General features: G+C 36.6%; 1 long non-coding RNA gene across 7 annotated transcripts in view; it reads right to left on the bottom strand.

Annotated features, from left to right (window-relative positions):
- LOC110742995 overlaps nt 1-26,994 on the bottom strand; it is a 645,960-nt gene that overhangs the window by 289,386 nt on the left and 329,580 nt on the right. For 6 of the 7 annotated variants that reach the window (XR_002521362.2, XR_002521359.2, XR_002521361.2 and 3 more), the window contains one exon: nt 8,697-8,802. This is a non-coding gene — a long non-coding RNA (uncharacterized LOC110742995). Of the gene's footprint in view, nt 1-8,696; nt 8,803-16,029; nt 16,074-26,994 lie in introns of those variants that run through there. The other variant, XR_002521363.2, reaches the window with a different exon arrangement.

Raw genomic sequence — 26,994 nt, 5'->3', positions numbered from 1 at the left:
AGTTTGCACCGGTACCTGCTCCCAATTAAATGAATACTGCATTACCAGCCGCACTCCCGGATCTTCTTTACCCTCCCTTCATTAGCCTTATTCCTCTGAGGCTGCCTGGCTGTCTGCCAGGGACTTATGGCAAGAATTCAAAATCTTGCACACTTTATCCCCTCCAAATCATTCTTGAATATAAGCAGTCTGCTCCTTAGGCCTAGCAAGAGAAATCCAAGAACGTGTTCAAAATGGATAGGGAGTTGGGAGGGAGAGAAGAGAAAAAAAATGATTTATTTAAAAGGCTAAAAGCCTGTGCAAAGAAAGACAAGCTAAGAGAGGTTAAGCTTCCCAGTTAATTGACCTTAGTTTCTTTTTTAAAAGTTTGAGTAGGAAGAACAACAAATGACAGTTCAATGGCCTTGCTTTATTTCTGAGTGCCTTCATGTCTACAGGAAGTACATCATCATCTTCGCACCTCAGGCATACCGACTCCCAACACTCAAAATAATGTACCATGACTGAAGAGGCCAATATTGGAAGCTTAAGCAACTGCTGTTATATATATATATAGATCAACATGAAATTTTCCAACAAATGTGAATGCTATGGGGCCATTGCATCAGCCATTCTCAACTGACACTTGGAATCAGTGAACATGCATCAAGCTGTCATGAATGATGACCTAGGTGTCAGACCAAAAAAACAAATGGGCATTTTGTGTGCCTCCACTACTCTCTAAAACTTTGCAAATTTCATTTACAGAACTGTTGAGCATACTTGAGCAGAATATGTGATCAAATTCCAATTCTAGTACATACTGTGTGTGTGACCTTGGGCAAGTTATTTAACTTCTCCAAGGCTCGTGGTCATCATTTGTAAAGTGGGACTAATAACTATATCCAGAATGATATGCTTTTTGTGCATTAAATAGTTCATGTAAAGCACTGAGCACAATTCCTGGCACGTGGTACATAGTTAGCTACTGTATATTCTCATTATTTTGCTACTATTATTAATGCTAGGCAAAAATTATACCATATGATCTGATAGAACTTTTGGAGCCTTTCCCAGAATATGGCAAGGGCTAAAGACAATTTGCAGATGATTTTTAATTTTACAAAATTAAAAATGTGCAATTGGATTCTCAGAAGTTGACCCTTGTTTGGCACAGAACCTAACACAGCTATGACATCCGATAAGGTCAATATTGGAAAACCTATCCTTTAGTGGTAATTATAAGTCATCAAATTCTTCAAGCACCTTAAAGAATATATCACCATTGCTGACTTTTTATCAGAACAATATGTAATTGCACACTTCAAAAAGTCGTCACCAATTTGTTTCAGTTCTTAGAATTAACATAGTATTTGTTTTATCTCCTAGTGACAAACTTCCCAAGCATGCTATAATGCCGCAGTTCATCACTTGAAGAAAAAAAGCAAAGCAATGCAAAAAGCCATAATTACTAAATCATTTTAAGTGGCTCTATTGATGAAAAGACAAAAAAATCATATATATGAATTGGGATAAATATGATAAACAAATTCCTGCTGACTGTTTTTTATCTCCAACAACAGACACCACTGATGTCTGTACACGAGCTGCACAATTATTGACTGATTTATAAGAAATATGCTGTGTGTTGTCTAAGAAACCCAAGGCAGTAGACATAATCTCAAAATAGGAAGTCACTTTATAAATAGCTATTTTTAATGTGTGAAATTTTTAACTAATATCTAACAGTTGTACATGTTTGGGGGATACCTGTGATATTTTGATATCTGTATACAATGTGTAGTAACAATCCAATCAGGTAATTGTTACATCCATCGTCTCAAGCATTTACCTTTTCTTTGCGTTGAGAACATTACAATTCTTCTCTTCTAGAAAATAACTATTTTTGATTGATCAAATCCAGGTCAAATTTCCTATAGCACTTTATAATAATTATTAGGAATGCAAGCACTGGAATCAAAGATCTAGAATTATATTACAGCCTCAACTTGCTTGCTATGTAACCTCTAAAAAGTCATTTAACTTATCAGACCCTCCATTTCCTCAAATAGGGCTTATAACATGTGCAAGGTGATGTTTTTAAGGATTACATTTAAAATGCTTAACTTGAGCCATAAGAAGCTCTCTACTTTATCATGATCATGATCATCATCACTATTATTACTGTCAAGTTTTTTTACTTTTCAAAAACTAGTTCTTAAAATAGGAAAATAATGTGAAATATGAAGCAAGAGATTATGATGTATATCAAATATTAGTGAGAATGCATTGATCCCACTAGAGGTAACACACACTCACTGATTCAGATCATGCATATTTGAGGACAGCTAAATTAGGATCATTCTCAGAAATTATACTTTAAGGAATGGATTGAAAAATCTACTACATCCGGGAAGTTATATATATATATATATTGTTATTTAACAAAAAGACAGAATTACATGCACTAGCACAGAAGATATAAATCAAGTCACATAGCAATGAGGGAGAGCCAGTACTTAAGCTCAGGTCTGCCAATTCCAGGTAAAGGTCTTTCATGTGATATTTATACTCAGTAAGTCAGAGATGCCATCTTACCTGGTTATGTGAGAAAAAAGAAAAGATTCAACAGGAAGGTAATAATATTTTCCATTGTTGCACTATCACAAGCATTTTAAAATTACAAAACTAATTTTAAATGAAAATGTGTTCTTAAACCTCAAGTGTCACATGTATCCCCTTGAACCTGCCTATCGACCAAAGATCCTATCTTGGTTAGTGGCACTACCATTCACCTATCCCAGAAACCTGGGAGCCATTCTGCTATTTCCCCACTGAAAAGTCACCTTTGTACTAATAATTCCACTTCCATGACATTGGCTAAAACAGAATCATCTTTGTTGATACTTAGTTCAAAACCTCATTGTCTTATGCCTGAACTACTGTAATAGTCTCCAACTGGTCTCCTTTATCGCAGACTCTACCACTCATTGCTTTCTCCAAATTCTCATCAAAATAATCTTGCTAACACAGTCTGATTGTGCTATTTCTCAGTTTGAAACCTGTGATCTCATGTCAGACTCTTCTCAGCCGAGCCTCATGTGCCTGCCCCTCCCTACCGTCATCCTTCATGCCCACTCTCATCCCCAGTGCCCTCCGTGTAACAGCCATATTCTTTTTCATTTTGTTACCTGTTCTTCGAGCTTATGTTAATTCTGTAGTCTATAATGGTTTTATTTTCCCATTTAGCCTAAATATCACACGAGTGCTTGAAAAGAAACTTCTATGTAAGTTCTATATAGACCCATTGGGTGAAGCTTCTGTCAGCTACTGAGAGAAGTGTGTTAAGATATTTTTGAATTGTGGATTTGTCATTCTCCCATGTAGTGTTATCCATTTATGTTTATATATTTTTAAGTCAAACTTAATTTTTAAAATTTATATATATATAAATATATATTTTGAAACAAGGTCGTATTCTGTCAACCAGGCAGCGGTGTGATCACAGCTCACTGTAACCTCCAAACTCTTGGGCTCAGGTGGTACTCCCACCTCAGCCTCTCAAGTAGTTGGGAACACAGGCAGGTGCTATCATGCTCAGTTAGTTATTTAATTTTTAGTAGAGACAGGGTCTTGCTATGTTGCCCAGGCTTGTATCAAACTCTTGGCCCCCACTGATCCTCCTGTCTTGGCCTCCCAAAGTGCTGGAATTACAGGCCTGAGCTACTACAACTGGACTTAAGTTAAACTTTAAAGGGTCTGTTTAGGTTATATATTTAATGTACTTTTAAAATTTATTTATTTGAAAGACAATTACTAAAATCTGTACGTAAATATTAAGACATTAACAATGAATTTTTTAATAAAATGACAATTTATAGTTGCATAAACTTATGGCACACAAAGAGATGTTAATAAGGAATAATTAAATCGAACTAGTTAACATATCCATCATCTCAAATACTTAATATTCTTTTGTGGTAAGAATATTAGAAATTTACTCTCAGCAATTTTGAAATGTATAGTACTCTATTATTAACTATATCTATTTTTAACAATATTAGGCTTATATAATTTTCTAATATGCATACATATATATTTATATGTTCCATTTAACTTTATGCCGGTTTAAATTATTCTATATGAAAATAATATAGTGATAATAACTGTCTTCTGGCTAGTAATTATCTGGGATTCTTTTTCATCATTTACTTTCATCATCGCTGTGTCTTTATGTTTTAAGTATAAATCTTTAGAAAGAATACTACTGAAATTTTAAAAATGCAGTCTGACCAATTCTGTCTTTTATTTGGAGAGTTTACTCCATACACATTAATTGTGACTACTGGACTGTTTGAATTTACTTCACTTAATTTGTGCATCTGAGACTGCCCTATTTGATTTTTGTTCTGTCTCTCTTTTTAGCTTGTCTGTCTCCTTAATTCCTTCAAGAAGTGTGTACTGAACAATTACTATCTTGCAAGCACTGTTCTAGCACTGGAGATTGGAGCTGAAGGAGATAAAGACTCTTGCTCTCAGGGAGATTACATTCTAGTCGGAGAGGAGAGACAACGAACAAGCATATAATTGAATATCAACATAAATAAATAGTAATGAAAATATTTTTAAAAGTTATGTTCTATTCTTATTGTCCTTACTCTTCTCAGAAGCTCATTTTTCTTCTGAGGCTATAGGAGTAGCTTTGTAATGGATCTCCCCTTGTCCTGTATCTCCTTTTCTAGTCCATCTGCCTCACTAATATTCTCATGTTGTGATTTAAATATTACTTTCCTAGCTTAAAACCTTCAACATCACCCTCTTGGCTACTTCATAGAGCAAAAATAACTTAGGCCAACATTCAAAATCCTCTACAAAATGGGATCAACCTACATTTTCTACCTCTTTCTTCAATAGAAATATAGTGAAATATACCTATACAACTTAGAAATATAGCAATAGAAACACAGTGAAATATACCTATACCACTTAATTCAACTGATGAGTAAAAGTTTATCTTGCTTGCTGGGGTGGGAATGATATGAAAGAAAAAGTGACAGAGTGGAGGAGAAGAGGAAAAGACTAGAAAAGAATTACTTTAGGTATAAAATGTTAATATCTCCTTTAAAATTTAGGGAAATTATTAACACATTAATTTGACTTTCTTTAGTATACATGTATGGAGCACCTGCTATATGCCAAGCACTGTGCTAAGCCCAAGGATTATAAAGACGAATAATAAGACATAATATTTGCCTTCAAGGATGGTGGAGCTCAGTGAGAAAATGATAAATAAACAGATAGTTAGAATAAAATGTACTAAGTATTACGACAGAAGGATCTGTGAAGTGCAACTAGAGAACTCAGGCAGGAGGCTCTGTAAAGGTTTCAGGTGAATTAGCTCTTCTACTGAGAAAACAGCATGAGCGCTGAGAAAGGCAGGCCTTCATGCTTTCAGAGCATTTAAGGACTCTTTTGCTTGCAGATATTATAGTAATAAATTGATATATTTAAAATAGTATTAATGTCACACCATAGAAGTATCACCAACTTTTGCATATACTGCTTTAAATTATTTCACGAACTTTTGATTAAACATAAGACAGTAAGGGTATGCAGTTATTTATTCCTCACCCTTGAAAACCATACTAAACTGACAGTAAAATAATTTTAAGGCTTAGAAACCCTTAAGGATGAAAAGGAGAGAAGAAGATACCAGATAAGTTATTTCAAAAACATTTCTGAAACGTTATAACGTAAATGGATGAATAGTAACTGCTTAGCAAACTAGATAAAGCTGAAGCCTTAACCTGAATTGAAGAAAACCAATAGGAAACTGCCAATTTTACCTCAAAAACCCAAAGAGATTTTCCCTTCAAGCTAGAGAAACTGAATGGCCCAGGGAATACATGCATATAAATATTTAGACTCTCTCAGTTAAAAAGCCATGTTACCACTTCATCATACTAATAAACCACAACTATCAAGATATCCCATTATAAAGACTTCCCAAATTATTATTTGGCTCTTTTACTCTTAAATATAGAGAAACAGTCAAGGACCCCCCAACCTGTGGAGAAATATTCTAACATGAAAGGAAAAATCCAAAACATAGAATTTGGAATCTGAATAAGGTTTCCAGAGAGAAAGTTGGGTTTCTGGACAGAAATACTAAAAGTGGAAGGCAATGAAGAGAAACTTTCAAAGTTTTGAGGGGAAATTATTTCTAATGTAAAATTGAATACCTTGTCAGAGTATAGATCAATATAATTACAGAATAAAGATATTCTGGTATATTCAAGGTCACAAAATTTTACCTCCTCAGTATTCTTGTCAGGAATTTTCTTGGAAATGAATTCCACTGCAAAGTTGACAGTAAACCAAGAAGAACATCAGGAAAGAGAAACATAGCTCAAGACAAAGATAAAGAGAAAATCTCAGAATGGTGGTGAGGGCTCTAGAATGGACACCTTTAAGAAAAAAACAAGAAAAAATAATGTCTAAAAATATTGAAAGTAAAACAAATTCACTTAACATAGATGTGGCTATCAAAACCAGGAACACCTGTTGAAGGGAAGCTCAATATAGATTATGTATTCACATGGAAAAATGGAGAGGGTTGAAGAATAAGCACACAGATTATCAAAGGAAGAAAATTTGAAAACTGAAAAAGGAACTCAGTGTGTTCAATAACTGACCTGTTACAAAGTTTCATCACTTTTTAATGTTTAAAACATGATTTCAGGAAGCTCTAGGAAAGGAAATATTTAAAATCAACTCCACTGACAAAGTTTTGCAAATTGATTTATTTGAAAAGCTCCTGATATACACTGACATACTTCTTCACTGACAGCTAGATTATATAGAAAGGGTTTTTGTTTGTTGGAGATGTCATTGGTACCTTATTCTAATTACCAAAATAAATGTCATCGATGTGCCTCTCTCTTAAAAATTGTGACAAAAAATGAGAAAATAAATTGCCTTGTTTAACTAGCCTCCTAAAGTTAAGGCTGGCTGAAAATTAGAATTTTTACCAAAACTACAAGGTCCCCTGAGACTCCCCAGAAATCTTACAATACAATTCAGCCTAGTTTGAGTGGCTATTCCCTACAACAATCTCTAATTGGTATGTGTAATAAAACCTAAGCTATATAAGTGAAACAAGATTTGGGGGAAACTTAGTGATTATTTTTTAATTATGACTACTTTACTGGGCCGGGTACGGTGGCTCATGCCTGTAATCCCAGCACTTGGGAGGCCAAGGCGGGTGGATCACCTGAGGTCAGGAGTTTGAGACCAGCTTAACCAACATGATGAAACCCCATCTCTACTAAAAATACAAAATTAACTGGGCTTGGTGGTGCGCACCTGTAATCCCAGCTATTCAGGGGGCTGAGACAGGAGAATAGATTGAACCCGGGAGGCCAAGGTTGCAGTGAGCTGAGATCGTGCCATTATACTCCAGCCTGGGCAACATCAGTGAAACTCCGTCTCAAAAAATAAAATAAATAAATAAATAAAAATAAAGAATACTTTACATGAAGCTTCATTTGAATACTTTACTGTATTTTCATTCCTACAGGAAAAGTCTGCAAGGTAAAAAGAAACAGCTTATTCTTCGCTTCATTCTAGTATCACCTCAGACCTTCTCAAAGCACTTCAAACTTACTAGCTCATGAATTCAAAAACTTCATCAAGAAGCCAGGCTGGTTTAGAAAAATGACCATCCACTTTGGGTCAATCGAAAGTGGAGAAAGAGAGTTATGTTGTGGTCTAGGAATGCCTAATATGCTCAGTGTCCAGTTCACAAGTGAAATAGATTTATTTATGAAAAACAATAAGCTACCTCTTGTTTTCAAACAAAATTTCTTTAAATTTACATAAAATTAGACAAATTATGCTTTTCCCCTAAATTTAATAAATTTAATAAACTTATTCAGCCCTCTTCCAGTTTTCAACAAACTAAGCAAATGCTCATCGGAGAACAATGATAACTCAGTAATTAGTTCAAAATTTATAAACTTACATCTGACGTCATTATCTGAATTCCTATAAATGAAAATCATAAAACTTAACTTTAGAATAAAACTTAATTTTTCACCAGTGGGAATATCATCTTCTCTCCAAATTAACCCACTTCTCCAAAACAAGAATAACCATTGTAACAATGCTTACATGGTTCAACTATATACAATGCCAAAATTAGTTTTCTGAGGCATTAAAAGGTACCACTTATGTATATAACTACTAGCTTCACTAATAAGCCTTCTAAAGTTCTGGATTTCTTTTGATATGGTAATAACCTAACTCAGAGGCAGAGAGAAGGGATCATAAATATATTATCTACTTAAAATCAAGTAAAAGGGGTCCTAGTGTGCAATGGGAAAGTTTCATATGTGAAAAAATATACCATCTATCATTTGGTAGTATTTAAGCTATTTGATAACTACCTTGGAAAGGAAAGTTTTCCTCTTCGAGTTAAACTTCTTGTATTTTATTTAGAGTCATATTCATCAAAGTCGTTTCCGGGGCAAGGAATAAGCCTACACAAATAAGACAATTTCAAGAAAGATATTTTCTAATATCTTGACAAAAATTATCCTTCCTTTCTCATCCTGGAACTACAGAGTGAGTTCATTCCAATACACTAACCATTACAAAATCATTTTAGAAGAACCTCAACAACAGTAAAATTGGCCTCATTATTGCAGTGTACTCACACTTTTTGTACACAGGTCCAAGACATACGGAGTCAAAACCACCTCTGATGCCTTCTGACAGATTGGAGATGAACCAGATTCCACAGGGTGTACACGCCAAGGACATCTAGAAGCCAAATGACAAAAATTAACATCTCCAGATTCTGTCTGTGCAGACACAGGAGCAACACAGATTTATAAACTCTGAGTGTATCATCAAGAGAATCAAGTCAAATGCAGCTTTGTTCTCTTACAATATTTCATCAAAAATAGCATCATATCCTAAAAGCTGGGTTTTATATATAAAAAACTAACTTCGTTGTAATTTGTTTATATTAGCCTTGATTTTCATTTCAAATGGAACAGAATCTCAGACAGGGTGTTGACTTTTTATGGAGCTTTTATTAAAATATTTTATGAATTTTATAGCTAGAACTTTAACTCATTTGTGGAAAGTACATCTTAAGGTCATCTAAGCCAAGCTTTAGGGCAAGTGTCACCTGGGTTGAAGTTAAACATCTTAAAGATAAAATAGAGCTAATACTAACATCTGCATCTTGGGGATATTAGGATGGAATTTAGCACAGTACCTGACACACAGTATTTTTAAAATGTGAGGTTTATCATTTTAATTATTGTTCTCATTCACTTAAAACTTACATATTTCTAAGAACTACCCTTCTTACTCTCATTCCAGTTAGTTGCCCCTTTTTTAATCAATGGAGGCAGTTATTGTAGAAGATTGCTCCACAGTCAAAAGAGAAAGGCAGGACATTTTAATGGTGAGCAAAAGAACTTTCAATGAGCTCAGAAACTATCTCAAAACCTACCCCAAAAGTAATTATCAGAGTTTCCAGAAACAAAATTAAAACAATTCTATAGCACCATACAACATCACATAAGGGTAGCAAGACCACATGTTAGGTGCTTCATTCTATATCCTTTAATTCCCTCTCCCTTATGCAACATCACTATATGAGTACAGCATATGCTTTAGTTCTGCCTTAGCCTGCTTTTCCCACAAATCAGGGCCAAATATAATGTCTATGAGAAATTTATTTGAAAATGCAACCTTGGGAAGTATGATCAAGAGATAAGAAAAATTAAATCAGATGAGGAGACAGACAAAATATACTACATTAAGTAGGATATATTATCAAGTTGGTGCCATTATGAGCAACTGGTTGTTTAATCTAGTCAGACTTTCTGAGAAACCTTATGAAACTGATTTCAGAACCATGTCTCCAGATAAAGAAAAGAGAAAGAAATAACTCATGGTTTCCTATTCCCCAGTGATCAAGGATCACTCTGTATGTTGTTACCTTTCGTGCAATTCTAAGTTGCTCGTGAATGACTGTCAAACAGGTTGCTACAGGTGTTCTCATGCCATGTGCTAGTGAGACACCATTAGTTTGAATCTGCACAGAATAAATCAAAGAGTACATACAACTGATAAAAACAGCCATAGTTAAAATAAATGTTGAGGATTTAAAATGATGCAAAAGAGTTCAACATATAAAAATCAATCATTGTAATATACCACATTAATAAAATGAAGCAGGCAAACACATGGTCATCTCCATTGATGCCGAAAAGTGATTTTACAAAATACAACATCTGTTCATATAAAAACATTCAACAAGCTGGGAATAGAAAAAACGTTCCTCAAAATGACAAAAGGCATTTAGGAAAAACCCACATTATATTCAAAGATAAAGGATAAAAGCTTTTACATTGAGATTAGGAACAAGACAATCACGTCCACCTTCATCACTTCTGTTTAACCCTGCCCTGGAAGCTCTAGCAATAGCAATTAGGCAAGAAAAAAAATGGAAGGCATACAAATTGGAAAGAAGGAACAAAATTATTTCTATTCAGAGATAGCATTATTTTATATACAGAAAACTCTAAATAATCAATAAAAGCAATTAGAGCTGATAAGTGTATTCATCAATGTTTCAGGATAAAGATCAACACACAAAAATCAGTTCTATTTCTATATACTGGCAATCAACAATATGAGAGTGAAATTAAGAAAACAATTTTATTCATAATAGCATCAAAAAGAATTAAATATTTAGGAATAAATTTAACCAAGGAATTCCAAGACTCATAAACTGAAAATTACAAAACATTACTAAAAGAAATTAAAGGCCTAAATAAAGAGAAAAATATTCCATTTCATTAATTAGAAGATTTATTATTAAGATATTAATACTAACCTGAGCAATCTACAGTCTAGGTACAATCCCAATCAAAATCCTGATGACCTTTCTTAGCAAAAATGGAAAAGCTATTCCTAAAATTCACATAATAATGCAAGTACCCAACACTGGAGCATCCAAATATATAAAGCAAATATTATTAAAACTAAATAGAGAGATAGATGCCACTGCAATAGTAGCTGGAGACCTCAACACCCCACTTTCAGCATTGGACAGATCTCCCAAACACAAAACCAACAAAGAAACATTAGACTTAAAAACTGCACTGTAGATCGAATGAAACTAAAAGATATTTACAGAACATTTCATGCAATGGCTGCAGAATAGATATACTTTTCCTCAGCACATGGATCATTCTCAAGATAGACCATGTGTCAGGTCATATAAGAAGTCTTAAAACATTCAAAAAAATTGAAATAACATCAAGAATCTTCTCTGACCACATGGGATAAAACTAGAAATCAATAACAAGAGGAATTTTTGAAACTACACAAACACATGGAAATTAACCAATATGCTCTGAATAACCAATGGGTCAATGAAGAAATTAAGAATGAAATTGAAAAGTTTCTTGAAAAAAAAATTAATGGAAGCATAACTAAGCAAAACTTTTGGGATACAGCAAAAGCATTACTAAGAGAGAAGTTTGTATCTGCAACTGCCTATGTCGGAAAAGAAGAAAAACTTCCAATAAGCAACCTAATGATACATCTTAAAGAACTAGAAAAGCAAGAGTAAACCAAATCCAAAATTAGTCGGAAAAAAGAAATAGTAAAAATTGGAGAAAAATAAGTGAATTTGAAATGAAGAAAACAATACAAAAGGTTAATGAAACAAAAAAAATGCTTTTTAAGACGGATAAACAAAATAGACAAACTTTTAGCCACACTACCTAAGAAAAAAAGAAAGACTCAAATAAACAAAATTGGAGATGCAAAAGGAGACATTACAACTGAGTGCAGAAATTCAAAGGATCATTAGTGGCTGCTGTGAGCAACTATATGCCAATAAATTGGAAAATATTAAAAAAATGGACAAATTCCCAGACAAATGTAACCTACCAAAGTTGAACTGTTAAGAAATACAAAACCTGAACAGACCAATAACAAGTAATGGGATTGAAGCTGTAATAAGAAGTCTCCTATAAAAGAAAAAAAGTCCAGGACATGATGGCTGATGGCTTCACTGCTGAATTCTACCAAACATTATAAAAGAACTAATACCAATCCTATTAAAACTATTCCAAAGATTAGAGGAGAAGGGAATACTTCCAATCTCATTCTATGAGACCATTACTACTCTAATACCAAAACCAGACAAATATACATCAAAAAGAGGAAACTCTAAGTCAATATCACTGATCAATATTGATGCAAAAATCCTAAAAAAATGTACTAACAAGGCAAATTCAACAACACACTTAAACATTATTCATCATGATCATGTGGGATTTATCTCAGGGATGGAAGAATGGTTAAACATATGCAAATCAACAATGTGATACATCATATCAACAGAATGAAGGATAAAAACCATATAATCATTACAATTAATGCTGTAAAAGCATTTGATAAAATTCAACACCGCTTCATGATAAAATCCTCAAAAACCCATGATAGAAGGAACAAGCCTCAACATAATAAAAGCTTTATAGGACAGACCCACAGCTAGTATCATAGCAAATGGGTAAAAACTGAAAGCCTTTCCTCTAAGATCAAGAACATGAGAAGGATGCTCACTTTCACCACTGTTATTCAACATAGTACAGGAAGTCCTAGCTATAGCAATCAGACAAGAGAAAGAAATAAAGGGCATCCAAATTGGAAATGAAGAGATCAGATTATCTCTGTTTGCAGATCATATAATCTTATATTTGGAAAACCAAAGACTCCACCAAAAAACTATTAGAATGAATAAAATTCAGTAAAGTTGCAAAATACAAAATCAACATACAATAACCAGTAGCATTTCTATATGCCAATAGCTAGCATTGTGAAAAAGACATAAAAAAGTAATTTCATTTATAATAGCTACAAATAAAATAAAATGCCTAGGAATTACCTAACCAAAGAAGTAAAAGATCTCTGCAATAAAAACTATAAAACACTGATGCAAGAAATTGAAGACAACACCAAAAAATGGAAAGATATTCCATCTTTATGGATTAGAAGAATCAATAATGTTAAAATGACCACACTACCCAAAGCAATCTGTAGATTTTTTGTAATCTCTACCACAATACCAATGACATTCTTCACAGAAATAGAAAAAAACAGTCCTAAACTCTATACGGAACCACAAAATACCTGAAATAGCCAAAGCTATTCTGAGCAAAAATAACAAAACCAAAGGAATCACTTTACCTTACTTTAAATTATACTATGGAGCTGTAGTAACCAAAACATCAAGGAACTAACATAAATACAGACACACAGATCAGTGGAACAGAATAGAGAACCGAGAGCTAAAACCTATACATTTATAGTGAACTCATTTTTGACAAAGGTGCCAAGAACACACATTGGGAAGAGAAACCGTCTCTTCAATGAATACTGCAGAACAAACGGGATTTGAAGAAGAGTGAAACGAGACCCCTATTTCTTGCTTAAAATCACAATGGAAGAAAGACTTAAATCTTAGACCTCAAACTATGAAACTGCTAAAAGAGAACATTGGGGAAACTCTCCAGGACCTTGGTTTGGGCAAAGACTTCTTGAGTAATACTCCACAAGCACTGGAAACCAAAGCAAAAATGGGCAAATGGCATCACATCAAGTTAAAAAGCTTATGCACAGCAAAGGAAACAATCAACAAAGTGAAGAGGCAACCCACAGAATTAAAGAAAATATTTGCAAACTTCCCATCTGACACATGATTAATAATCAGAATATATAAGAAACTCAAACAATTCTATGGGAAAATATCTAATAATCCAATCTTTTAAAGGGGCAAAAATTCTGAATAGACTTTTCTCACAAAAGACATACAATGGCAAACAGGTATATGAAAAGGTGCTCAACATCACTGATCATCAGAGAAATACAAATCAAAACTACAATGACATATCATCTCATCCCAGTTAAAATGGCTTATATGCAAAAGCCAGGCAATAACAAATGCTGGCGAAGATGTGGAGAAAAGGGAACCCTGGTACAATGTTAGTGGAAATTCAAATCAGTACAACCACTATGGAGAAGAGTTTGGAGGTTCCTCCAAAAAAATAAAATAAAATAATTGATTTCCTGTGGCTGGCAAGATGGTCAAGTAGGAACAGCTCTGGTCTGCAGTTCCCAGTGAGATCAATGCAGAAGGCAGGTGATTTCTGCATTTCCAACTGATATACCCAGATCATCTCATTGGAACTGGTTAGACAGTGGGTGCAGCCAATGGAGGGTGAGCCAAAGCAAGGTGGGGCATTGCCTCATCCAAGAAGTGCAAGGGGTCAGGGAATTCCCTCCCCTGGCCAAGGGAAGCCGTGAGGGACCCTGCCATGAGGAACGGTGCACTCCAGCCCAGATACTACACTTTTCCCATGGTCTTCACAACTCACAAACCAGGAGATTCCCTCAGGTGTCTATGCCACCAGGGCCCTGAGTTTCAAGCACAAAACTGGGAGGCTGTTTGGGCAGACACTGAGCTAGCTGCAGGAGTTTTGTTTTTTTTTTTTTTTTTTTTTTTTTATACCCCAGTAGCACCTGGAACACCAGCAAACAGAACCACTCATTCACCTGGAAAGGGGGAAAGGGGCTGAAACCAGGGAGCCAAGTGATTTAGCTCAGCGGATCCTACCCCTATGGAGCCCAGCAAGCTAAGATCCAATGCTTGAAATTCTTGCTGCCAGCACAGCAGTCTGAAGTCTACCTGGGACTCTTGAGCTTGGTAGGGGGAGGGTCGTCCAACTTGGTAGGGGGAGGGGCATCGAACATGAGGCTTGAGTGGGCAGTTTCCCCCTCACAATGTAAACAAAGCTGCCCAGAAGTTCGAACTGGGCAGAGCCCATTGCAGCTCATCAAAGCCACTGTAGCCAGACTGCCTCTCTAGATTCCTCCTGTCTGGGCAAGGCATCTCTAAAAGAAAAGCAGCAGCCCCAGTCAGGGGCTTATAGATAAAACTCCCTTCTCCCTGGGACAGAGCACCTGGGGGAAGGAGCAGTTGAGGGTGCAGCTTCAGCAAACTTAATGTTCCTGCCTGCTGGCTCTGAAAAAAGCAGCAGATCTCTCTGTACAGTGCTCCAGCTCTGCTAAGGGACAGATTGCCTGCGTAAATGGGTCCCTGACCCCCGTGCCTCCTGACTGGGAGACACCTCTCAGCAAGGGCCGACAGACACCTCAGACAGGAGAGCTCTGGCTGACATCTGGCGGGTGCCCCTCTGGGATGAAGCTTCCAGAGTAAGGAACAGGCAGCAATCTTTGCTGTCCTGCAGCCTCTGCTGGTGATATCCAGGCAAACAGGGTCTGGAGTGGATCTCCAGCAAATTCCAGCAGATCTGTAGCAGATGGGCCTGAGTGTTAGAAGGAAAACCAACAAACAGAAAGGAAAAGCATCAACATCAACAAAAAGGGCGTCCACACAGAAACCCCATCCAAAAGTCACTAACATCAAAGACCAAAGGTAGATAAATCCACAAAGATGAGGAAAAACCAGCCCAAAAGGGCTAAAAATTCCAAAAACCAGAAGACCTCTTCTCCTCCAAAGGATCACAGCTCCTCGCCAGCAAGGGAACAAAACTGGACAAAGAGTGAGTTTGATGAACTGACAGAAGTAGGCTTCAGAAGGTGGGTAATAAGAAACTCCTCTGAGCTAAAGGAACATGTTCCACCCCAATGCAAGGAAGCTAAGAACCTTGAAAAAAGGTCCAAGGAATTGCTAACTAGAATAACCAGTTTAGAGAAGAACATAAATGACATGATGGAGATGAAAAACACAGCACAAGAACTTCGTGAAGCTTACACAAGTATCAATAGCCAAATCAATCAAGCAGAAGAAGGGATATCAGAGATTGAAGATTAACTTAATGAAATAAAGTGAGAAGACAAGATAACAGAAAAAAAGAATGAAAAGGAATGAACAGAGCCTCCAAGAAATATGGGAATATGTGAAAAGACCAAACCTACATTTGATTGGTATACCTGAAAGTGATGAGGAGAATGGAACCAAGCTGGAAAACTCTCTTCAGGAGATTATCCAGGAGAACTTCCGCAACCTAGCAAGAAAAGCCAACATTCAAATTCAGGAAATACAGAGAACACCACAAAGATACTCCTCGATAAGAGCAACCCCAAGACACATAATCGTCAGATTCACCAAGGTTGAAATGAAGGAAAAAAATGTTAAGGGCAGCCAGAGAGAAAGGTTGGATTACCCACAGAGGGAAGCCCATCAGACTAACAGTGGATCTCTCTGCAGAAATCATACAAGCCAGAAGAGAGTGGGGGCCAATTTTCAACATTCTTAAGGAAAAGAATTTTCAATCCAGAATTTCATATCCAGCCAAATTAAGCTTCATAAGTGAAGGTAAAATAAAATCCTTTACAGACAAGCAAATGCTGAGAGATTTTGTCATCACCAGGCTTGTCTTGCAAGAGCTCCTGAAGGAAGCAGTAAATATGGAAAAGAAAAACTGGTAGGAGCAACTGCAAAAACATACTGAATCATAAAGACCACTGACACTACGAGGAAACTGCATTAACTAACCAGCAAAATAACCAGCTAGCACCATAATGACAGGATTAAATTCACACATAACAATATTAACCTTAAATACAAACAGACTAAATGTCCCAATTAAAAGATACAGACTGACAAATTGGATAAAGAGTCAAGACCCATCAGTGTGTTGTATTCAGGAGACCCATCTCATGTGCAAAGACACACATAGGCTCAAAATAAAAGGATGGAGGAAGATTTACCAAGCAAATGGAAAGCAAAAAAAAGCAGGGGTTTCAATCCTAGTGTCTGATAAAACAGACATTAAGCCAACAAAGATCAAAAAAGACAAAGAAGGGCATTACATTATGGTAAAGGTAATGCAACAAGAAGAGGTAACTATCCTAAATATACATGCACTGAATACAGGAGCACCCAGATTCATAAAGCAAGTTCTTAGAGACCTACTAAGAGACTTAGACTCTCACACAATAATAATGGGAGACTTTAACACCCCACTGTCTATATCAGACAGACCAATAAGACAGAAAGTTAACAAGGATACTCAGGACTTGAACTCAGCTCTGGACCACGTGGACCTAATAGACATCTACAGAACTCTCCACCCCAAATCAACAGAATATACATTCTTCTCAGTATCACATAACACTTATTCTAAAATTGACCGCATAATTGGAAGTAAAACACTCCTCAGCAAATGCAAAAGAAGGGAAATCATAACAAAGTGTCTTTCAGACCACAGTGCAGTCAAATTAGAACTCAGGATTAAGAAACTCACTCAAAACTGCACAACTACTTGGAAAATGAACAACTTGCTCCTGAATGACTACTGGGTAAAGAACAAAATTAAGACAGAAATAAAGAAGTTTGTTGAAACCAATGAGAACAAAGACACAACATACCAGAATCTCTGGGACACAGCTAAAGCAGTGTTAAGAGGGAAACGTATAGCATAAATGCCCACAGGAGAAAGCAGAAAAGATCTAAAATTGACACCCTAACATCACAATTAAAAGAACTAGAGAAGCAAGAGCAAACAAATCCAAAAGCTAGCAGAAGGCAAGAAATAACTAAGATCAGAGCTGAACTGAAGGAGATAGAGACATGAAAAGCCCTTCAAAAAATCAATGAATCCAGGAGCTTGTTTTTTGAAAAGATTAACAAAATAGATAGACCGCTAGCCAGACTACTAAAGGAAAAAAAAAAAAAAAAAGAGAGAGAGAGAGAAGAATCCAATAGACACAATTAAAAAACGATAAAGAGGATATCACCACTTATCCCACAGAAATACAAGCTACCATCAGAGAATATAATAAACACCTCTATGCAAAGAAACTAGAAAATCTAGACGAAATGGATAAATTCCTGGACACATACACCTTCCCAAGACTAACTCAATAGGAAGTCCAATCCCTGCATAGACCAATAATAAGATCTGAATTTGAGATAGTAATTAATAGCCTACCAACAAAAAACAGCCCAGGACCAGATGGATTCACAGCCAAATACTACCAGAGGTACAATGAGGAGCTGGTACCATTCCTTCTGAAACTCTTCCACACAATAGAAAAAGTGGGACTCCTTCCTAACTCATTTTATGATGCCAGCATCATCCTGATACTAAAACCTGGCAGAGACACAGCAAAAAAGAAAATTTCAGGCCAATATCCTTGATGAATATCAATGAGAAAATCCTCAATAAAATACTGGCAAACCGAAACCAGCAGCACAACAAAAAGCTTATCCACCACAATCAACTCAGCTTCATCCCTGGGATGCAAGGCTGGTTCAACATGCACAATCAATAAACATAATCCATCACATAAACAGAACCAGTGACAAAAACCACATGATTATCTCAATAGATGCAGAAAAGGCCTTCGTTAAATTCAACAACCTTCATGCTGAAAAACTCTCAATAAACTACATATTGATGAGACATATCTCAAAATAATAAGAGCTATTTATGACAAACCAACAGCCAATATCATACTGAATGGGCAAAAGCTGAAGCATTCCCTTTGAAAACTGGCACAAGAAAATGATGCCCTTTCTTACCACTCCTATTCAACATAGTAGCTATATAGACCAATGGAAAAGAACATACGGTTTTGTTTTTAATTCTGTTTGCATGGTGAATCACATTTATTGATTTACAGATGTTGAACCAACTCTGTATCTTTGGAATGTAGCCTACCTAATCATGGTGAATTAAGTTTCTGTTGTGCTATTGCATTTGGTTTGCTAGTATTTTGTTGATGTCTGTTTTTTCTTGATTCCATTTTGGTGCAGTGTATGTATCTAGAAATTTATTAATTCCTTTAGGTTATCTAGTTTTTTGGCATATAATTATTCATAACAATCCCTTATGGGCCTCTTTAATTTCTGAAGCACCCACTGTTGTTTCCTTTTCAGTTTTGATTTTATTTATTTGAGTCTTCTCTCTTTTTTTCTTAGTCTAGCTAAGAGTTTGTTGATTTTATCTTTAAAATCACATGACATAATGACCTCCAGTTCCAGCCAGATTGTTTCAGATGACAGGATCTCATTATTTTCTGTCTGAACAGTACTCTATTGTGTATATGTATCACACTTGTTTTATCCAAGAGTCCTTCATGATTGGAAAAAAAAAAAAAAAAAAAAACCTCAAGAACCTAGGCATTGAGAACATACCTCAAAATAATTAGTGCCATCTATGAAAAACTGACCGTCATCAGTGAAGAATTTTTTATGCAGTGAAACTAAACTTCATAAATGAAGGAAAAATAGTCTTTTTCAGACAGACAAATGCTGAGTGAATTCACCACTATTAAGCCAGCAACACAAGAACTGCTAAAAGGAGCTCTAAATCTTCAATCAAATCCTCAAAATACACCAAAATAGAGCTTCTTTAAAGCATACATCTCACAGGACCTATAAAACAAAAACTCAATAAAAAAAGGTATTCAGGCAACAAAGAGCATGATGAATAGAATAGTACCTCACATCTCAATACTAACATTTAATGTAAATTACCTAAATGCTCGACTTAAAAGATATGGAATGGCAGAATGAATAAAAATTCACCAACCAAGCATCTGCTGTCTTCAAGAGAATCGCCTAACACATAAAGACACACATAAAGTTAAAAAGGTAGAAAAAGATACCCATACAAATGGACACAAAAGTGAGCAGGAATCACTATTTTTATATCAGACAAAACAAACTTTAGAGCAAAAGTGGTTTAAAAAGACAAAGAGAGGCATTATATAATGATAAAATAACTTGTCCAACAGTAAAATATGACAATCCTAAATATACATGCACCTAACATTGGAACTCCCAAAATTATAAAACAAACACTACTAGGCCCAAGAAATGAGATAGACAGCAACACGATAATAGTGGAGGACTTCAATAATGGCAGCACTAGACAGGTCAAGACAGAAAGTCAACAAAGAAACAATGAATTTAAATTATACCCTATAACAAATGGATTTAACAGATATTTATAGAATATTTTACCCAACAACTGCAGAATATACATTCTATCCATCAGCACATGGAACATTCTCCAAGATAGACCACCAAGATAGACCATATGATAGGCCACAAAACAAGTCTCAATAAATTTAAGAAAATTAAAATTATATTAAGTACTCTCTCAGACCACAGTAGAATAAAATTGGAAATCAACTCCAAAAGGAACCCACAAAACAATGCAAATACATGGAAATTAAATAACCTGCTCCTGAATGATCATTGGGTCAACAATGAAATCAAGATGGAAATTTAAAAATTCTTTGAACTGAATAATTGTGACACAACCTATCCAAACCTCTGGAATAGGCAAAGACAGTGTTAAGAGGAAAGTTCATAGCTTTAAATGCCTACATCAAAATGTCTGAAAGGTGCAAATAGATAACCTAAAGTCACACCTCACAGAACTGGAGAAACAAGAACAAACCAAACCCAAACCCAGCAAAAGAAAAGAAATAACAAAGATCAGAGCAGAACTAAATGAAAATGAAACAAAAAAATACAAAAGATAAATGAAACAAAAAGCTGATTATTTGAAAAGATAAATAAAATTGATAAACCATTAGTGAGATTAACCAAGAAGAGAGAAGATTCAAATAAGCAAAATGGGAGATATTACAACTGATACAAGAGAAATACAAAAGATCATTCAAGGACACTATAAACACCTTTACACAGATAAACTAGAGACCTAGAGGAGAGTGATAAATTCCTGAAAATATACAATCCTCCTACATGTAAAAAGAAAGAATGAAAACTCTGAACAGACCAATAACAAGCAGCAAGATTGAAATGGTAATTTTTGAAAATTGCCAAAAAAGAAAAAGTCCAGAACCAGATGGATTCACAACTGAATTACATAAGACATTCAAATAAGAATTGGTGGGGTGGTGCCAAAATGGCTGAAGAGCAACAGCTCCAGTATGCAGCTCCCAGCATGAGCAACGCAGAAGACGGGTGATTTCTGCATTTCCAACTGAGGTACCAGGTTCATCTCACTGGGGCTTGTCAGACAAGTGGGTGAAACCCACGGAGCAGGGTGGGGTATTGCCTCACCCGGGAAGCACAAGGGGTCGGGGAATTCCCTTTCCTAGCAAAGGGAAGCCGTGACAGAGGGCACCTGGAAAATTGGGACACTCCCACCCCAATTCGGTGCTTTTCCAATGCATAGCAAATGGGACACCAGGAGATTATATCCCATGCCTGGCTTGGAGGGTCCCACACCCCCAGAGGCTCACTCATTGCTAGCCCAGCAGTCTGAGATTGAACTGCAAGGCAGCAGCCAGGCTGGGGGAGGGGTGTCCACCATTGCTGAGGCTTGAGTAGGTAAACAAAGCCATCAAGAAGCTTGAACTGGGTGGAGCCCACCACAGCTCCAGGAGGACTGCCCGCCTCTGTAGACTCCACCTCTAGGGGCAGGGCATAGCTGAACAAAAGACAGGAGAAACTTCTGCAGACTTAAACATCCCTGTCTGACAGCTTTGAAGAGAGTAGTGGTTCTCCTAGCACGGCGTTTGAGATCTGAGAAAGAACAAACTGCCTCCTCAAGTGGTCCCTGACCCCTGAGTAGCCTAACTGGGAGGCACCTCCCAGTAGGGGGGTGACTGACACCTCATACAGCCAGTGCTCCTCTGAGATGAAGCTTCCAGAGGAAGGATAGGCAGCAACATTTGCTGTTCTGCAGCCTCCGCTGGTAATCCCCAGGCAAACAGGGTCTGGAGCGGACCTCCAGCTAACTCCAACAGACCTGCAGCTGAGTGTCCTGACTATTAGAAGGAAAATTAAAAACAGAAAGGACATCTACACCAAAACCTCATCCGTACGTCACCATCATCAAAGAACAAAGGTAGATAAAACCACAAAGATGGGGAGAAACCAGAGCAGAAAAGCTGAAAATTCTAAAAATCAGAGTGCCTCTTCTCATCAAAAGGAACACAGCTCCTCGCCAGCAACTGAACAAAGCTGGATAGAGAATGACTTTGACAAGTCAAGAGAAGAAAGCTTCAGAAGATCAGCAATAACAAACTTCTCTGAGCTAAAGGAAGATGTTTGAACCCATCGCAAAGAAGCTAAAAACCTTGGAAAAAGAGTAGATGAGCGGCTAACTAGAATAAACAATGTAGAGAAGTCCTTAAATGACCTGATGGAGGTGAAAACCATGGCACAAGAACTACATGACAAATTCTCAAGTAGCAGATTTGATCAAATGGAAGAAAGAGTATCAGTGACTGAAGATCAAATGAATGAAATGAAGCAAGAAGTTTAGAGAAAAAAGAGTAAAAAGAAATGAACAAAGCCGCCAAGAAATATGGGACTACGTGAAAAGACCAAACCTACATCTGATTGGTGTACCTGAAAGTGACAGGGAGAATGGAACCAAGTTGGAAAACACCCTTCAGGATATCATCCAGGAGAACTTCCCCAACCTAGTGAGGCAAGCCAACATTCAAATTCAGGAAATACAGAGAACACCACAAAGAAAATCCTCGAGAAGACCAACTACAAGACACATAATTGTTAGATTCATCAAAGTTGGAACAAAGGAAAAAATGTTAAGGGCAGCCAGAGAGAAAGGTCGGGTCACCCATAAAGGGAAGCCCATCAGACTAACAGTGGATCTCTCAGCAGAAACTCTACAAGACAGAAGAGAGTGGGGGCCAATATTCAACATTCTTAAAGAAAAGAATTTTCAACCCAGAATTTCATATCCAGCCAAACTAAGCTTCATAAGTAATAGAGAAATAAAATACTTTACAGACAAACAAATGCTGAGAGATTTTCTCACCACCAGGCCTGCCTTACAAGAGCTCCTGAAGGAAGCACTAAACATGGAAAGGAATAACTGGTACCAGCCACTGCAAAAATATGGCAAATAAGACCATCAATACTAGGAAGAAACTGAATCAACTAATGAGCAACATAACCAGCTAACACCATAATGACAGGATCAAATTCACACATAACAATATCAACCTTAAATGTAAATGGGCTAGATGTTCCAATTAAAAGACACAGACTTGCAAATGGGATAAAGAGTCAAGACCCATCAGTTTGATGTATTCAGGAGACCCATCTCATGTGCAGAGACACACATAGGCTCAAAATAAAGGGATGCAGGAAGATCTACCAAGCAAATGGAAAACATAAAAAAAGCAGGGATTGCAATCCTAGTCTCTGATAAAACAGACTTTAAACCAACGAAGATCAAAAAAGACAAAGAAGGCCATTACATAATGGTAAAGGGATCAATTCAACAAGAAGAGCTAACTATCCTAAATATATATGCATTCAATACAGGAACACCCAGATTCATAAAGCAAGTCCTGAGATACCTAAAAAGAGAGTTAGACTCCCACACAATAATAATGGGAGACTTTAACACCCCACTGTCAACATTAGAAAGATCAACCAGACAGAAAGTTGACAATGATATCCAGGAATTGAACTCAGCTCTGCACCAAGCAGACCTAATAGACATCTACAGAACTCTCCACCCCAAAACAACAGAATATTCATTCTTCTCAGCACCACATCACACTTATTCCAAAATTGACCACATGGTTGGAAGTAAAGCATTCTTCAACAAATGTAAAAGAATAGAAATTATAACAAACTGTCTCTCAGACTACGGTGCAATCAAACTAGAACTCAGGATTAAGAAACTCACTCAAAATCGCTCACCTACATGAAAACTGAACAACCTGCTCCTGAATGACTACTGGGTACAAAACAAAATGAAGGCAGAAATAAAGATGTTCTCTGAAAACAATGAGAACAAAGACACAACATACAAGAATGTCTGGGACACATTTAAAGCAGTGTGTAGAGGGAAATTTATAGCACTAAATGCCCACAAGAGAAAGCAGGAGAGATCTAAACTTGACACCCTAACATCATAATTAAAAGAACTAGAGAAGCAGGAGCAAACACATTCAAAAGCGAGAAGAAGGCAAGAAATAACTAAGATCAGAGCAGAACTGAAGGAGATAGAGACACAAAAAATCCTCCAAAAAATCAATGAATCCAGGAGCTGGTTTTTTGAAAAGATCAACAAAATTGACAGACCGCTAGCAAGACTAATAAAGAAGAAAAGAGAGAAGAATCAAATAGATGCAATAAAAAATGATAAAGGGGATATCACCACTGACCGGACAGAAATACAAACTACCATCAGAGAATACTATAAACACCTCTACGCAAATAAACTAGAAAATCTAGAAGAAATGGATAATTTCCTGGACACTTACACCCTCCCAAGACTAAATCAGGAAGATGCAGAATCCCTGAATAGACCACTAACAGGTTCTGAAATTGAGGTAATAATTAATAGCCTACCAATCAATAAAAGTCCAGGACCAAATGGATTCACAGCCGAATTCTACCAGAGGTACAAAGGGGAGATGGTTTCATTCCTTCTGAAACTATTCCAATCAACAGAAAAAGAGGGAATCCTCCCTAATTCATTTTATGAAGCCAACATCATCCTGATGCCAAAGCCTGGCAGAGTCACAACAAAAAAGAAAATTTTAGACCAATATCCCTGATGAACATCGATGCAAAAATCCTCAGTAAAATGCTGGCAAACTGAATCCAGCAGCACATCAAAAAGCTTATCCACCACGATCAAGTGGGCTTCATCCCTGGGATGCAAGGCTGGTTCAGTATATGCAAATCAATAAATATAATCCAGCATATAAACAGAACCAAAGACAAAAAACACATGATTATCTCAATAGATGCAGAAAAGGCCTTTGACAAAATTCAACGGCCCTTCATGCTAAAAATTCTCAATAAATTAGGTATTGATGGGACATATCTCAAAATAATAAGAGCTATTTATGACAAACCCACAGTCAATATTACACTGAATGGGCAAAAATTGGAAGCATTCCCTTTGAAAACTGGCACAAGATAGGGATGACTTCTCTCACTACTATTCAACAATTGCAAGTTCTGGCCAGGGCAATCAGGCAAGAGAAAGAAATAAAGGATATTCAATTAGAAAAGAGGAAGTCAAATTGTCCCTATTTGCAGATGATATGATTGTATATTTAGAAAACCCCATTTTCTCAGCCCAAAATCTCCTTAAGCTGATAAGTAACTTTAGCAAAGTCTCAGGATACAAAATCAATGTGCAAAAATCACCAGCATTCCTACACACCAATAACAGACAAACAGAGAGCCAAATCATGAATGAACTCCCATTCACAATTGTTTCCAAGAGAATAAAATACCTAGGAATCCAACTTACAAGGGATGTGAAGGACCTCTTCAAGGAGATCTACAAACCACTGCTCAGCAAAATAAAAGAGGACACTAACAAATAGAAGAACATTCCATGCTCATGGATAGGAAGAATCAATATTGTAAAAATGGCCATACGGCCCAAGGTAATTTATAGATTCAATGCCATTCCCATTAAGCTACCAATGACTTTCTTCACAGAATTGGAAAAAACTACTTAAAAGTTCATATGGAACCAAAAAGGAGCCCGCATTGCCAAGACAATCCTAAGCAAAAAGAACAAAGCTGGAGACATCATGCTACGTAACTTCAAAGTATACTACAGGGCTACAGTAACCAAAACAGCATAGTACTGGTACAAAAACAGAGATATAGAACAACGGAACAGAATAGAACCCTCGGAAATAATACCACACATCTACAACCATCTGATCTTTGACAAACCTGACAAAAACAAGAAATAGGGCAAGGATTTTCTATTTAATAAATGGTGCTGGGAAAACTGGCTAGCCATATGTGGAAACCTGAAACAGGATCCCTTCCTTACATCTTATACAAAAATCAATTCAAGATGGATTAAAGACTTCAATGTTAGACCTAAAACCATAAAAACCCTAGAAGAAAACCTAGGTAATACCATTCAGGACATAGGCATGGGCAAGGACTTCATGACTAAAATACCAAAAGCAATGGCAACAAAAGCCAAAATTGACAAGTGGAATCTAATTAAACTAAAGAGCTTCTGCACAGCAAAAGAAACTGCCATCAGAGTGAACAGGCAACCTACAGAATGGGAGAAAATTTTTGCAATCTACTCATCTGACAAAGGGCTAATATCCAGAATCTACAAAGAACTTAAACAAATTTACAAGAAAAAATCAAACAACCCCATCAAAAAGTGGGCTATGGATATGAACAGACACTTCTCAAAAGAAGACATTTATGCAGCCAACAGACATATGAAAAAATGCTCATCATCACTGGCCATCAGAAAAATGCAAATCAAAACCACAATGAGATATCATCTCACACCAGCTAGAATGGTGATCATTAAAAAGTCAGGAAACAACAGGTGCTGGAAAGCATGTGGAGAAACAGGAACACTTTTACACTGTTGGTGGGACTGTAAACTAGTTCAACCATTGTGGAAGACAGTGTGGCGATTCCTCAAGGATCTAGAACTAGAAATACCATTTGACCCAGCCATCTGATTATTGGGCATATACCCAAAGGATTATGAATCATGCTGCTATAAAGACACATGTACACATATGTTTATTGTGGCACTATTCACAATAGGAAAGACTTGGAACCAACCCAAATGTCCATCAATGATAGACTGGATTAAGAAAATGTGGCACATACACAACCATGGAATACTATGCAGACACAAAAAAGGATGAGTTCGTGTCCTTTATAGGGACATGGATGAAGCTAGAAATCATCATTCTGAGCAAACTATCGCAAGGACAGAAACCCTGCAACAAACACCGCATGTTCTCACTCATAGGTGGGAACTGAACAATGAGAACACATGGACACAGAGTGGGGAACATCACACACTGGGGCCTGCTGGCGGGTGGGGAAGTGGGGAGGGATAGCATTAGGAGATATACCTAATGTAAATGATGAGTTAATGGGTGCAGCACACCAACATGGCACAT

Source organism: Papio anubis, chromosome 6 (assembly GCF_008728515.1).
Source record: "Papio anubis isolate 15944 chromosome 6, Panubis1.0, whole genome shotgun sequence".
NCBI lineage: Eukaryota > Metazoa > Chordata > Mammalia > Primates > Cercopithecidae > Papio > Papio anubis.
This window is presented reverse-complemented; position numbering and strand designations above follow the sequence as displayed.